This window comes from Alligator mississippiensis, chromosome 2, assembly GCF_030867095.1.
Source record: "Alligator mississippiensis isolate rAllMis1 chromosome 2, rAllMis1, whole genome shotgun sequence".
In the NCBI taxonomy this organism is placed as follows: domain Eukaryota; kingdom Metazoa; phylum Chordata; order Crocodylia; family Alligatoridae; genus Alligator; species Alligator mississippiensis.
In genome coordinates this window covers 147,068,933-147,084,441 of record NC_081825.1, presented here as the reverse complement: position 1 = coordinate 147,084,441, position 15,509 = coordinate 147,068,933, and the positions used below count along the sequence as shown (strand labels likewise).

The 15,509-nt window shown below is 42.7% G+C and overlaps 1 long non-coding RNA gene across 1 annotated transcript; it reads right to left on the bottom strand.

Moving 5' to 3' along the window:
• Positions 1 to 8,330: 8,330 nt before the first annotated feature.
• Positions 8,331 to 14,992, bottom strand: LOC106738733 (uncharacterized). The gene is made up of 3 exons (XR_002089283.2): positions 14,898 to 14,992; positions 10,455 to 10,512; positions 8,331 to 10,129 (listed from the first exon to the last, which is right to left on the bottom strand). It is a non-coding gene; the product is annotated as an uncharacterized LOC106738733 (long non-coding RNA).
• Positions 14,993 to 15,509: the final 517 nt, after the last annotated feature.

Sequence of the window (15,509 nt, the reverse complement as noted above, 5' to 3'; positions counted from 1 at the left end):
TAATGGGGGCTAGGGGAGCAAGCAGGGGGGCAATTGGGGGAGTGAATGGGGACTGGGGCCGGGCAGGCCCCCCTCCTCCAGCCCCCCTCACTCCCTGCTTATCGGCCCAGGCTCTGTGCCAGAAGTCCCTGAAGCCTTCATGCTGCTTGCCCTGCATGGGCAGGCAGCGTGCTTCAGCACAGGGGCAAGGGCCAGCCATAGAAACACTTTGGCTGACCACCAGTGTCTCTGCAGAGGACCAAGCCTCTGGTTGCCTCACAGCACATTCTGAGACCATGCCCTGCCCCATATCTTTTTCCCCCGGGTTTTATTTTGGTACCTGGATATCCAGGTACCAAATTTTGTCCCCACATTGCAAATATGCAGCACAGGGAATGGTTTTTTTGTTCCTGCATGTGCATCTTGTGGAGTCTCAAAGGGTTTTGAGATGCTGCAAGAGGCATGTGAACTCTCATCTGGACATGCCAGTAAAGGCCAGAGCTAAACTGCGGTCTCCAGAGGGTTAAATCTGGTGGGAGGTGATGGCACCTGCTTTTGCTTAATGTGCACCTGCTATTCATACCATCCTCTCAAATAAAAGCGTCCATCAATCAATTTGTGTTTCAGGTGTGGAGAAGGCTTCTCCCCCTACTTTTCTCCTTTTCTGAATTCAGAAACATCATCATCCAAAAATATTTGGGCGTGGCACAGTGCCCAGGGGAATGAATATTTTTTAAAAGTGTAATTTTAAGCATGGTTAGTTTCTGTATTCTATTTAGTACAAGAAAAGGTCACATCACTTTTGCTTTGCAAGCCATTAAGGAGGAGATTCATACAGCGGAGATCCTTAGCACAAATAATACAGCCCTCAAAAACAACACTGAACTTTACACTTTGCTTTTCCCAAAGTGCAATTGTTTTCTGTAATTTAGACAACCTTAACCAAAGGCTTCCAGACTGCTATAAATCTTTAATGCTGCATGGTTGGAAAAAAGGGCTATAGGGCCCTCATTTTAGGAAGGAAGAGTAAATCTTACCACCATTTATGTCATAAAAGACTATGTATGAGTTGTCTTTGGGTTCATATATATACAGTATGAGAAGAGACAGGGAGGAGCTTGTCTCTTTTTCTCACACACACACACACACACACACACACACACACAGTCTGCACTGTAGGCCAAAATTCTACCTTAGTAGAATTATTAAACCCTCAACCACATGTCCAAATTACATGAGACTAACAAAAACTAAGTTTATCAGCAAGTTGCACAAGATTGCCAAGGCCATGCTGAAACTTCGTAAAGTTAAACTGAAGTATTTACTAGGGCTGTGTGAAGCTTTGGTCCCCGATTCAATTCGGCAGAGATTCAGCCTGATTCAGTGGCTGAATCTCTTAATCCAAATTGAATTGGAGGACCCTTTAATCTCTCCGAATCGAATCAGAACCCTCCGAATTGATTTGGAGAGATTCAGAAAGATTTAATGATTCACACATAGACAGCTTGAAATGTTTTTTTCTACATACATCTAGGTAGCAGACGACTCATGAATGCTGCGATGCCGGGGAGGATGGAGCATCCCACAGGAGCGCGTGGGGGAACAAGCACTTCTGGTCCACTTCTGAGTCTGGGCCCCTTCCCCCCGCACCCACTCCAGCTCAGTGCCTGGTACCTCCTGAGTCTGGGGGGGGGGGGGCCACCTGGGGTCCCCCTACAGCCCATAGCTAAGCTGGGGAGGCACGGGGGGCGGGGGGGGGGCCAGCATGCTTCCCAATGTACCTGGAAGTACTTCCAGTCCAGTTACATGTTCACCGCTGAGCATGTGGAGGGCCCTTCTGTACTCCTGTGGGACACTCCATCCGCCCTACCATCACAGCATTCACAAGCCATGCCTGGTACCTCGAGGTATGTAAAAAAACCATTTAAAGCTGTGTCTATGTCTGAATCGCTGATTCTCCAAATCAGCATCTAATCTTCAGATTTGGATTCAGCCAAATCAAATCAGGGACAGCAATCCAAATCAACAAATTGAATCACTGTCCCTGACTCAGGCTGAATCCAAATCAGAATTGAACAGTGCCCACTTTGTACACCCCTAGTATTTACCCTGTTGTGAGGCAGAAAAAGATGTAAGAAGACATCACTTTGTATGGTCATGAGTGAAGTGGGAGTGGGCATGAGTGAAGGTTAAGCCAATAGACATAGGGAAATCATAATAAAGTATACACATGCATTAGATTAGGTAAGTAAAAATAATAAAAGGTAAGTGTGTAGAGAACATGATCAGACACCTCTAAAACTGCTGAGGTGATATACTGTCCCATGGCCTGGGGGCTATCTGATCAACATTATTAGAAGACATTCACTTAGCAAGGTAACTAACCCATTGCTTGTTAATGCATTGTGTTCTCTCTTAATAAACATACTTTGGAGTGAAACTCTTATCTCCGATTGCTTCTCAACCATGACCATACCTTAAATACAGCTGATAGGGTAACATTTCTGGAGTTTCTGGGTGAGCCAGTCAGTGACACTGAAATGCATGTATAAGAGATGGAAGAGTAAAAGGTTTATAACCTTTCTCCATCAGTGTTTGTAATCACGGAATCTCAGGGTCAGCCAGGGAATATCCCCTGCCTTGCATTATGGCCAGTGACAGGCCCAATAGAGACTTTAAGAAGTACATTGCCAAGGTGTATGCCTGAAGTCTGGGTGTCTGAGTTGTTTAAGTCTTTGAACACCTATGGCCAGTTGTGTTGTAGGGTTCATGGGTATGAAGCCTATGGAAAACACCAAAAAACATGCAGCATGGCAGGGGCTGCTTATGTCAGCAAGAAAAGTATCCAGCACCCTAAACACATCTTTAATAAGAATCCAAGCATTGCAAGAGGAAATGGGGAAGCTGAGAGATGTGAATCTGAATTTACATACAGAAAAATGTAGGAGGGGCTTGTCCTTAGAGGACACTGTGCATTTGGCTAAGATGGAAGATCAAGTTAGAAATGTAATCAGGACAAAAGGATATGGATATTGAATATTGGAAAGACAGATGCAGAGAAGTGGAAGACACTGCTCATGCTGTTTGGAAAATGTGAGACAGGACAGAGTGAAATGCAAACCATGCCATATGCAGAGTGGAGCGTAGCACAGCAAACTGGGCATAGCAAAAGTCAGTATTGCCATGGCAAAGGGAGAATCCAGGCTCAAGAGGGGAAAGCCTATGGCTCCAGATAAGGGACCAAAAAGGATCTCTTGGGAATCAGATGACTGCAAGCCATCATCCAGAGGATAGTTGTTTTGCAGGAATGACCCATGGGACAATGATTGGGACAATTACCTATACTCACTATGGTGTGATTACAGGGATAGGAAATGGAGGAATCAGCCACCCCATTCTTCGCCATCTGTCAGACTGAAGGCAGAGATAAGGGCTGTAATGTTCCTGGTAACACAAACACCTTTGGTAAAGCAGGGTCCTGCCCAAGATTGAAGAACAGCAGGGCCCTTACAAACTACAAACATTCACAACACCATGGTCCAATTCATGGGTGAATGGAGGATTTTGAAAAGGGGGAGCAAATGGTGTGGTGCATCATCACAGAACACAACACATTTTTCTCCATGTAAAAAGAATGTAAAAGCTTTACTAATATGCTAGGGAACTAGGGCTGTATTATTCAGTTTAAGACCTGAGCAAAAACAAATATAACTTTATTAAATGAGTTAAAATAGTCTTCAGGGCTGTAAAATAGGAGCTATATTACCAGGAGCTGCTATCAGACAGCAGAATTTCAGAAGAAAGGTTAGCTTGATTAATGGAACATCAAGACCATTAAAAATGAGAGTTCATTAACACCTGTAAAAAGGAGTTTAGAAAGAATCAGGTAGATTTTAATGAGCCAAGAATTCAGCTGACATTCTCACTGCTGCCTGAACAGAAATGCTGCTGCTACTGCCAGGCAGTTGGGTTTAAACTTTGAATAGAACAGGAATCAAAATGGGATAGGGGAGGGGATAAGGGGAGTGCAACTGCACCAGTGCACCCCTTCCTGAATCCACCCCTGGCCCAGTTCACCCCAGACTGCAGAAGTAGTCCCCAATAGGACCCATTAAAAGATTGATTCCTGGGTGCACCCAATAGTTTTTGTCACTGTCAAAGATGGGAGTGTCTGGCCCACTAACGTTGTAGATATTGAGATCCTCCAGGTGGGAAGAGGTATCAAGCGGGGTCCCGCAAGGTCTGTCTGGGGTCCAGTACTGTTCAACATTTTTATGAATGATTTATGTGATGGGATTCAGTGCACACTTAGCAAATTTGCAGATTACACCAAGCTGAGTGGAGTGGTAGACACTCTGGATCTTATTCCTGCCCTCTAGAATGTCCTGGGTAGACTGGAGAAAGGGTCTGTAACCAATCGGATGAAATTTAACAAGGACTACTACCATAGAGTACAGGATTAGAAGCAATGACCTCAAGTTTCAGTAGGAGAATGTAACAGGGGCTCAAGCCAAAGTCCCGTTACTAAGCAGACCCGGGCCCTGGACAGCCGGAGGAACTGGGACCACACCAGTGGAGGGTTTAGTGCACCAGGGAAAGATTAGGGTAATTAGGATTCTGCCATGCTCAGAAGGCAGGAAAGGAGAACCTGGACTCTGCCCTCAGGGCACCGGAGAAGAGGAAGGAGCTGCAGGGAGCAGTGAGCGAAACCCCTAGTGAATGAGCACCAAATCCGAGGAGATGGGGTGAGCTAGGGGAGACTTACCTGATGGGGAGTGGATGGCAGGGGACTGTCAAGACTCAGGGGACCAGGGGATTACTCCCAGGGAAGCCCCAGAGCCAGGTAACCCCCAGAGGGGAGATGGTGGTGAAGAGATGGTGATTGGGGAGGAAAGCAGGGAAGACACCACTCAGCAGGGCAGTGGTATCACTGCTTCCTAGTAAATGAGGCAATTAGGAGCAGTGATTAGCAACTGTACCCAAGCATAATAAAACTTCACACTTTGTGAACCAACTCCTGGGTGGTCTTTGGTGCTTTAGCCCCTCAGGGATTAACATCTAACCATTTTTCCCCCATCTTCAAAGTCATGGCAGGTGAGACCCTGAGGGGAGATAGCAAGCACAGCAGACACATGCCCACAGAAAATTTAGGTTGCAGATTGCAAAGAACTTTTTGCCTATGAGGATGGTCAAGTATTGGAACAAGCTACCTTGAGAAGTTGTGAAATCTCCATCCTTGGAAGTTTTCAAGAGCAGATTAGACAAAGACTTGCTTGGGATGGTTTAAGTCATGGACAATTCTGCCTTGAGAAGGGGACAGGACTAGGTGACCTCATATGTTCCCTTCCAACCCTACTCTCCTATGACCATACATCTCAACCCTGACCATGCTTTAAACCCAACTGTTTTGGCAACAGCAAAAAGGCTGGGTAAAACTAGAGTCTCAATGAGCAGGGAGGTGCTGGGATTGTTACCTAGTCATCGTGTCCCCTGAGGGATCAACTGAAATCCCAAAGTGGTGGCCCGAGTTTGGGAAAAGTTTATGCTGTGAATTTTAGATGGGTGCAGCTGTTTCTGTACTTCCTATGCCCATTGAAAGCTTCTGATGATTCCCTGGGGACAGTTCCATTCTGCCCCAACACAAGGATCATTCAGGAGGCATGATCTAGGCCCAAGGGTCTCAACCATCCCTCTTCTAGGACCCCTTACCCATCTAAGTGGGATCCATCTGAGATTATGTCTACCATTTAGACTACGAGAATGGCAGTTTGGCTTTGACCCTTGCCCCCCCCCCCCCCCCGTTTGGGACTTAGTGCTACAACATTAACATAATTTAATCCATTGCTACTGATTTATCATTTTTGATCACCAATTTAAGATATGTTGGGTTTTAGTTATTTAAAAACTGTCACAAAGTACCTGCTATTACAAAATAACCAAGAGAGCACTTATTTATATGCCTGTCTAAATGCATCCCCATGAGACCATAGCATTTTAGGAGATTGTCTAAATATACTATAGCTTTATCTCCAATCTAGCTTGCTTGGCCACTTATAGCACATATGATACAGCTGCAAAGGCTTCAGCATTAGGGCTGTCCGAAGCTTTGGTCCCTGATTCAATTAGGTGGACATTCAGCCCAATTCTGTGGCTGAACCTCCGAATCCAAATCAAATCAGAGGACCCTTTAATCTCTCCAAATTGAATCCGAACTCTCCAAAACTGATTTGGAGAGATTCAGCATTTCAGACATAGACACAGCTTTAAATGTTTTTTCTACATACCTCTAGGTAGCAGGTGGGTCATGAATGCTGCAATGCTGGGGAAGATGGAGCATCCCACAGGAGAAGGGGTGGGTCCCAATGCGCTTGGCAGCAGACTCAGAAGTGAACCAGAAACACTTCCAGTCCACTTACAGGTTCACCGCCGAGCACGTGGAGGGCCATCCTGTGCTCTTGTAGGATACTCCATCTGCCCCACCATCACAGTATTTACAAGCCATACCTGGTACCTCAAGGTTTGTAGAAAAAACATTTAAAGCTGTGTCTATGTCTGAATCGCCAGTTCTCTGAATCAGCATTGAATCTTCAGATTTGGCCAGATCAAATTAGGGACAGTGATCCGAATCAACGAATCGAATCACTGTCCTAGATTCAGGCTAAATCCGAATCGAATACAGCCCATTTCACAGTCCCCTATTTAGCATGGACTAACAATCTGAATAGCATCCAAGCCACCATTCAGGATAATGCAGCCTATGCCAAAACCCATGTCATTGCATCTTCACAACTATTCCAGTATTTACCTGAATCTAAGACAAATCTGAAATTAAGATGACTCCCTCCAATAATTAGATTCCATACTTTGAAAATTACAACAAACTTATAAATTGCCTGCATATAGAATCTAATTATTGGAGGGTTATCATAAATTCATTCCCTCCCACTGCTGCAGTGGGGAAAGCAGTGGCAGGGGTCAAACAGCGTGGGGCAGGTGGGGAGGGAAGAAAAAAAAAAAAAAAATAAAAAATCAAGAAACTTGAACCCTGCCCCTTGGCATCCCATGCCTTGCCCCCTGCTTCCTGCCCACATACCACTTCACCCCTGCTGCCTGCCCCCCAGCATGTACTCCCCACCTCCCTGATACTTGTCTCCCACTCAATATCTGCACCCTCTGGTACCTGCACTCTCCCTGGTGGCTGCACCCCTGCCTGCCCACCCTCCCCCTGCTTGTCCTCCCCTACTTCACTTCCCCATTCATCTTTTCTCTGGTTCCAGCCGAGTCCAGTAACAACAGTGGCACTGGAAGCAGCTCTGCCAAGACAGCTCCAGGGTCCAGCTGCAGGTGCCATGCACTGGATCAGCTGGTATTGGGCCAAGCAAGGGCTAAAGCAAACATGTTCCATACTCCAGGCTGGAGCAGGGCCTCAGCCCTGCCAGAGCTGGAACAAGAGTAATTGGCAGGTGGGGGAGGGAGGGGGTAGCAAGCAGGAGTGAGCAGAGGTGGTAGAGAAACAGGAGCAAAAAGACCTCATCTAGGATTCAAGTAAATATGGCAGTACCCTAGCAAGCAAGATAAGAGCTAGGTATGATTTATCTACTTGCACTGCCTGTACTGGAATCACACTGCCAAATTCAATATAGATGTCTTTAGACAGCTATTCCAATCCAGCAGATCATTATTTCTTAGAGTCTTCCTCTTCTTTTTCCACACTGACATTCTACCCCGAGTTTTGCTTTTATTATTATGATGGGAAAGCTACAGTTAAAGGATGAGTCATATTTGAAAAAACACATTTGGTTTCTGGTCATCCTTAGCTTACCTGTGAGGTTAGGGGCAAGTAGAGTTCCACAGCCACAGGCCATCTGCCAAGAGGCCGAGGTCTCCTGTTACCACTATTCTTACTCTTGTCATATGTTGTTCCAGTTTCTGAAGAAGCCCCATCAGCATTGTAGGTTTTGGCATTCAGGGAGCAGTGTGCTCTCTGGTCAAGACTTCTGACAGCTCTGAAGATGAAGATCCGAACTTCAAAGCAAGTATTTCTATAGTGAGAGTAAGGTTCTGCCCTAAGGAACCCTACTGTTCTACTTAGATGAGGCCTCATTCTCCAAAGGGCCCAGCACTCACCTGCTTCCCTAAAAACAATGGGCGCTAAGGGTTGTCACTCTGAAAACCTAGCCACTAGACCCTGGTCTTCCACCCAGTCTTAACCAGGACATGTTGTTATCTATGGGTGGGATTAATGCCATTTGAATACCTGACCCCACCTGCTACTTAGACATCCCAAAAGCTTTAGCTGCATGTTGTGTTGAGTGGAAGTATTCAGACAAACTGCTTATCCCCCCCAAAAAAAACAAAAACAAAAAAACAACACACATTTTCAGGGTGACTAAAGGCATTAATGTAGAACAAATTAAAAAAAAAAATACTGAAAACCAAATATTCTATTTCAGGTTGAGTTAAATGATTCATCCACTGTGATACAACATTTTCTTTGGGTTTTTATTCAGTGAGAAAACCATAACATGTTCATTACTGGTCATCCTTACGCAATTTGGTTTTCCAAGTGTTTTGATTTTTCTACCACACCAAAACATTACTGATTGGTACAGTGCTAATTGCAAGTGCAAGGAAAGGGAGGCCAGCTTTTAAACAGACAAACCACTATACACAGTATCAGAGGAAGGGCATGAAATTACATCCCTAAAGCTACAGGCAGTTCCATTAATTGAATATTATCTAATCTAGCAGAATTTTGACAGCAATGTACATTTTGTGAGTTACAACAGTGTGTGTTGTAGGATTTTTTGATCTTTGCATACCCACGCCATTTTTTTTTACATTGAACTTTGAACGCTATGTAGCATCTGTGCTGGTGTAAAGACGGGCTGGGAAACAGATAGAATATTAAATATCCAGTTATATAGTCCCCTAAGGAGCATATTGCTAATATTATACATTGCAACAACATTGCTTGAATGGTTTATTAAATGGTAGCAAAACAGAGTGAATGTGACATATAATGATAATAACAATAAATGTTATTTATATGGTGCCTATCCACCACAACACTCCAGAGGCCTCAAAAAAATACACTTAAAATGCTAGCATTGCCATATTAAAATGGAAGCCAAAGCTTTGGCAAATAAAAAAAAATGATGTTTAAAATGTGATTTATGGATAGACACTGCTGTGGGCAACTGGTTTAAATTTTAGAGGGATGGATGGATGGTTAATTTCAATAGTAAACAACAATTTGGGGTGTTCTTGACAGGTGTGCCACAACTTAATCCTGCACCCTCCCCTAGTGTCACTCCAGTTTACTACTTTTGGCCAATCTGCTGATCTGCTTTCTGTTCTATGTTCCCTGCCCAATCTGCTACTTTGATTTCTGCTTCTTGTCTTGTATACTGCTAGGCTGCCTGTTCCCTCCCTGATCTGCCGCACGCCACATACAAAGGCTGCCCACATGGCACATGCACTATAGGCTAGCTACCCCCGCTTTAAAGTAACATGATTCTGAGAAAGCACTGAGCAGCTTCCCTCTGAAAATCAGATGCTAGTAATGCATTTCTAGTTAGACTAGAAGAACTGAGGCTCTCAAAATAACTTGTGCCTTTTTTTTGGAATATGTATTTACATATAGCATTAAATAAAAAAAGCAAATTTATCTGAAAGTGTTTGAAGCAAGCATGCTACTTTGATCTCCCCTTGATTCCATTAGGCGAAGTAGAGCTGTGTGCATGAGAGTCTTCCTATGCTTACTGTACATCACTGATTCTGGAGACTCCTTCCTCGGTGCATACTGGGGAGGTGCCCAAAACCTCTCCGCTCTCCTTGAATTCCCCAAAGACCCTCCAGCCAAGGCCTCCTTACACACATCCCAGCCATCAGACATACAGTCTTTTATAACTGGCAAAATAAGAGATATTTGCAGATATCAACACTGGTTTCAAACAAAAAATTCCAAAGGGGCAACTTATAGAAGGCGTCACATGTCCCAGGAGGGCAGCACACAAAGGTTCATTTTTTTTTCTCTTGGGTCAGAGGTTCCTTTCTCTCCAATGTGTTCTTTCAAGAAGTTGCGTGTTATATAGGATGAATGCTAGCATTGATGGAAAGCTCTGTAGAAAAGTATGGATGGTGGGAGCTGGAAAGTAGGGAGAGAAGAATTTGAGTCAAGACATTTATCTTCAGCATCAGTATTGATTTCTGGGGTAACTAGCATTCTAAATATGGCCACAGTTGCTCAGTGCTATTTCTCATTTCTTAGTATCAGACTATGCCACTAGCAAATCAAAAAAGATCAAAGCAAGATTCCAGTATTGCAGAAGTCATAAATACAGTTGACTATAGTAGAACATCACCTTGCACCTATCTACACTTTGTAAAACCCACAAACATATAACGACTTGGAGATTTCTCACACTTTTGAAAGGTCTGTTAAGCAACAGTAAAGAGAACTTGAGCAATACCTTCTTCGCTTGCAGAAAACACTTCAGGTCTGATATTTTTAATGGCATCACAGCATAACTAAAAGGAACATAAATTGATCTTTCAGCATGGAACCTCTCAGGCTGAACATTGTAAATTAATCATTAAAACATTCCTTGTTACTCTCTCCTCATCTTCCCAATTCCCAATAACTCCCAGATGAAGATAAATACTCAAGAGCAACATAGAAGAATGTGCATCATGTAACCCAGAGAGTTTCTGTGCTCATAAAATGGATATTTTAGAAACCAGACATAGCCATATGATATATTTTTCCAAAATAACCTTTTTAATGGGATGACAGCGGCTTGGGATCAGATGTGGTGGTTGCCTGTGTACATATAAGGAAATCAGCTAGTTTCCAACTAAAGGCTGATAGGCTAAATACAATCTATTACTATTCATATACTTTATTTCAATATATTTACAATGTTATTGAAAAATGCTATTTTTTTATTTTTTTTTAGGGATTTGTTTAAACCTATCAAAGAGAACATCCAGGGCTGAGTCACAAAATTATGGTAAATCAGCATAGCTCTATAGATAGTTATGAAGGATCCAGCCCAAATTCTCTTCTAAAAGACATAAATAATTACAATAAAGTCTTCATTAATCCTGTATGACCCAAAAATATGCTTCCTGAGTTCCTACCCCTACTATCAGTATGGCATTTTCTTTCAGTGCACACAATGAAAACATTTCCAATATCAAAGGATCCAGAGGAAAAAATGGTCTTGCCTTTGTATAAAATGCCACTCTTTTTTTCTGTGCTTTTTATTAAATAATAATGAATGCTGAAGGATCACTAAGTTCCAAATCAATCACAGTCTTTTGATGTTATTACTAACTGCACACACACTGTTCTTGTGGTTTATGGTATCATCAGAACCCCTCAATTGATTTATACCCTGGTGATCTAGTGGTATTCATTATCCCATATTTAATTAATGTATGCCTCAGAAGGACTTGTCAAAAGACAAAGTTAATTATACCAGTAGAAAATATCTAGTTGAAATCAGATGCATCATATTTTAGCTAAATGACAGCACCCACAAAATAACATTTTAATGGGGGTTTTTTATACTTTTCCTACTCCATGGAGTAAACACCACTAAAGTCTCACAGTGGAGTATTACAGAATATTAACCTATCTTTTTGGCAAGACGCCTCAGATTATAGATGGTTAATATTTTATTGAATGTTCACAGTCATTGAAGTACAGTAAAGGCCCAATTCTGGAAGATTTAGAAGTAGGAGTAGAATAGATACTTTATGTTTCTCATTGGGCCTAGTTGACATCCTTTATTGGGGAGGATAAACACTATAAAAAGTTGTATGTGAACATGTTTGGATTTAATACAATTTATTCTGCCCATGCTGGCAACCTGTTTTGTGCTTGCTTCCCACAAATGTTAAAACAATTATTTTAAATAATTATTATTTTTTTTGCAGGAACATTTGCAGATATAGTGAATTTTAAGCAACCATTGGGAAAATTCATATAAAAAGAACATTTGCCCTCATAATTCCAAGTATTCATAAGTGAAAATTTGGGTCTAAAACACTTATGCTCATCCAAACACAGAAAAGAAATGAATCATGTGACTTATATCCAAGCTAAATTAACCAATACAGTCCAACTTCTGTAACAACCTATTCACAAACAATCTGCAGACAAGATTTGTAGAAATCATTCAAGCTGATTCTGTAAATCAGGCTGAATTAATCTGGTAAAACCAAGAGCTACTCCCAGACAATTTATTAATAGAAAAATAGGTGGCATCAAATGCGTCACTCATTATAAATAAACCACTTACCTCTATTACTTATAGAGTAGCAGAAAGAAATGATGCTCTTTTACCAATGTCATAGTTGTGGATACCACAGGAAATGAATGCCAGTAAACATTTATATCATACTGTCATATATTATGCAGATATCACTTAAGTTAATATGGAAAAAAATAGGAATGGTTTGGTTGTTTTTTTATACTCTCTATGAAGACTCTCTCATACGTATCTGGTTATGTAGCCAGGTCCATTAAACTATATCTAAGCAGTAAACTTAACCCACCAGGCTGGGGAGCCATTACGCACACTACACTGTTCTCCATGGGCTGCATCCTAAACTAGAAGCAGCATAGCCGGGTTTATATGGCATCAAAGGCAGACTAACTGGCATAGTAGCAGGCAAATTGGTCATGTTATCAAGCAATACTAATTAGCCTTCCCTAGCACTGTACTGATGCAGCTAAATCAGTGATTCTCAACCAGGGTGCCATGACAGTCTGGGGTGACAAGATCCTTTTTAATATACCACATATGCCAGTAAATATTAGCACTAAGTGTGCAAACACCTACACATGATTCACAAGATAAACCAAGAGATTTCAAACAAGAAGTCACAGTGCCAAAAGCATTCTGACTTGTTGTACTCCAAGTTCTTTGTAACAGAAGAATTGCTCTATTATTTTTCCATAGTTAAAAACCAAGTGAAAGCTACGCTGACATTTTCCAAGGGTGCCTTGAATCTAAAAAAGGTTGAGAACCACTGACATAAACCGTTTCCAATTCAGAACACAGCCATGCGGAGCGGCACTCTGTGCTTAAGTGTACCCATGCTGGGCCTGGTAAGTGCCCTGTGTAGACATGGCATTAGTTCCTTGGGTCTCACAGAACAGTGCTTAGAAGGTTGGGAAAATTATAGCCATATGGTATATCTAAAAACAAGTTCAAAATATACCAGTAATTGTTCCATATTTGAAAAATTCCATGAAAATCTAGACTACTGGCATCCTTCACATATACAGGGTTTTTACTTTATACAATTCATAGCAGGAGCCCTCCATCAGAACTGCAAAGAATTTACATTTAAAAGGCCTGCATGAACTGGAAGCATACCTTTAAAATGTAAGTTTCAACTTGCACCGCTTTGTGTATTTCCCTCTGATCCACAGGTGTTCTTTATAACACAACCAGCGTAAGGAATGGTCCTGCAGCAAAACACTGAGACACAGACTTAAAAGTGCAAATCTGTTCTCAGTTATGCCTATAGGCAGACATAAAAATGCAATGGAAGTTCACATGGCTGCACATGTGTGTCCATGCGTATGCAATTGTAAAACTGGGGCCTAAGCATCAGGAGTAGATTTTATCTGTCCATCCATTCATGTGTGTACAAGCATGTGTGAGAATGTGCGCACGCACACACACCTGCTTATAATGTTCCACAGGATCTACTTCACTGCTACATCACGCTGCATGGGGGGCTCCATCACAAGCCCCCATCCCCCGCCCGCTCTCCTGGCCCCAACTCTTTAAGAAAAAAAGCCACGCCCACTCACCGGCTCCTGCCAGGCAAGCAGGCAATCTCTGCTGCCCCCACTGCCCCATACTGCATGGAGAACTCTGCCACAAGTCTCCAGAAACCTCGATGGCCACTGCAGCAGCAGGTGAGTTCAGGGCTTTTTAAAAAAGCCCCCTTCACTGGCTGCTGCCAGGCAGGGGTGCAATCCCTGCTGCCCCGCACTGTGTGGGGGGGCTCTGCCACAAGCCCCCCAATGCCCACCCAGTTTCCTAGCCCCTGCCATGGCTGCCCTGCCTGGCCCCAGCTCCTGGCTCTTTTTCAGGGGCAGCAGGGATTGCACCCCTGCCTGGCAGCAGCCAGTGAAGGGGGCTTTTTAAAAAAAAAAAGAGCCAGGAGGTGGGGCTAAGTAGGACAGCCATAGCGGGGGCTCAGGGGGACTGGGGGAGAAGGCAGGGGATAGGGCCTGGTAGGGGTTCCTCCATGGTCCCCTCCCCTACCCCCTACTTACCAGCACAGAATCCACATTCAGCTCCCTGCGACAGCGAGTAGGGACTGCTCAAGTCTCCAAACTGATTCAGAGAGCTTCAAATTGATTTGGACCTTCTTATTGGTCTCCTGATTTGATTTGGATTTGGAGATTTGGCCGCTAAATTGGGCCAAATCTCCTCCGAATCAAGTCAGCACCTGAAGCTTCACACACCCCTACTTCCTTTCAGGTGTTTTCCTCAATACCCACAGTACTATTTCTGCAACAGCATGCACATGTATAGAATTGTACCCTCATGAGGCCCTATTCATTTCAATACTCACTTGTTATAGACCTCACTTTCATAACAGCAGACATCAGTTTCCAGCATATCAAATCCATAAAAAGCATCTTTGATTGAAAATGTTTCTGTGACTTACCATTGGCCTGACAATAACAATTAACCTATGGCATAAGGAACCACATCAGTTACTCCCTTGCACTAACTATAATGTGGATTCACTTGTTTCATTAATTTATCAACCCCGACTTAATAACACATTATGTAATAAATAAGCATATTGCAAACAATCACTTTACTCTGCCCCTAGATAACATTAAAGATGACCAGCAAAGCAAAAAGATACCTCACCAATATGTTCTAAGTATTCTCACTAAGCAGGCTACTAGGAGCATCTAACATGTAAAGCCATTATTTTCCAAAATAGATACCTAAAGTTAGGGTCCTTTGTGCCTACTTAAGTATCTAAGTAAATCTCTCATTAACAAGCTGCTAAGGACATACTGAAGTCAGTTGAGCAGTTCCATCAGGCTCACTCATTTACAAATTAACTGCATGTCTTTGCTAGGTTTTCAGCAAGCAGATCTGCAAGGTAACAGTGGCAGACATTCTATTCAGGTGCTACAAATCCTACAGTTGGCTCCATTTTGCTGGAGTTTTGTGTAATTTTTCATCCTAGATATCTGAGCTACCAACAGATCTCAAAGAATGTTTTTAGGAGCTGCTAGGAATTTATAATACAGCCAATCAAATTGGTCCTGGAAATTAACTTATTTGGCAAATTTAGCCCCATTATTTTGATTGATAAATAATTTGTGAATGGACTTCAGTTTTTACTAGCTTATTTACTATTCATGATTGCCCAATAAGTGGCATGTATGTAAGCAAATTTCTGCCAATGTGCTATTCAAAAAACTACCAGTATTTACTACTTCTGGGGCATGTCCACACCTGCAGGCATGT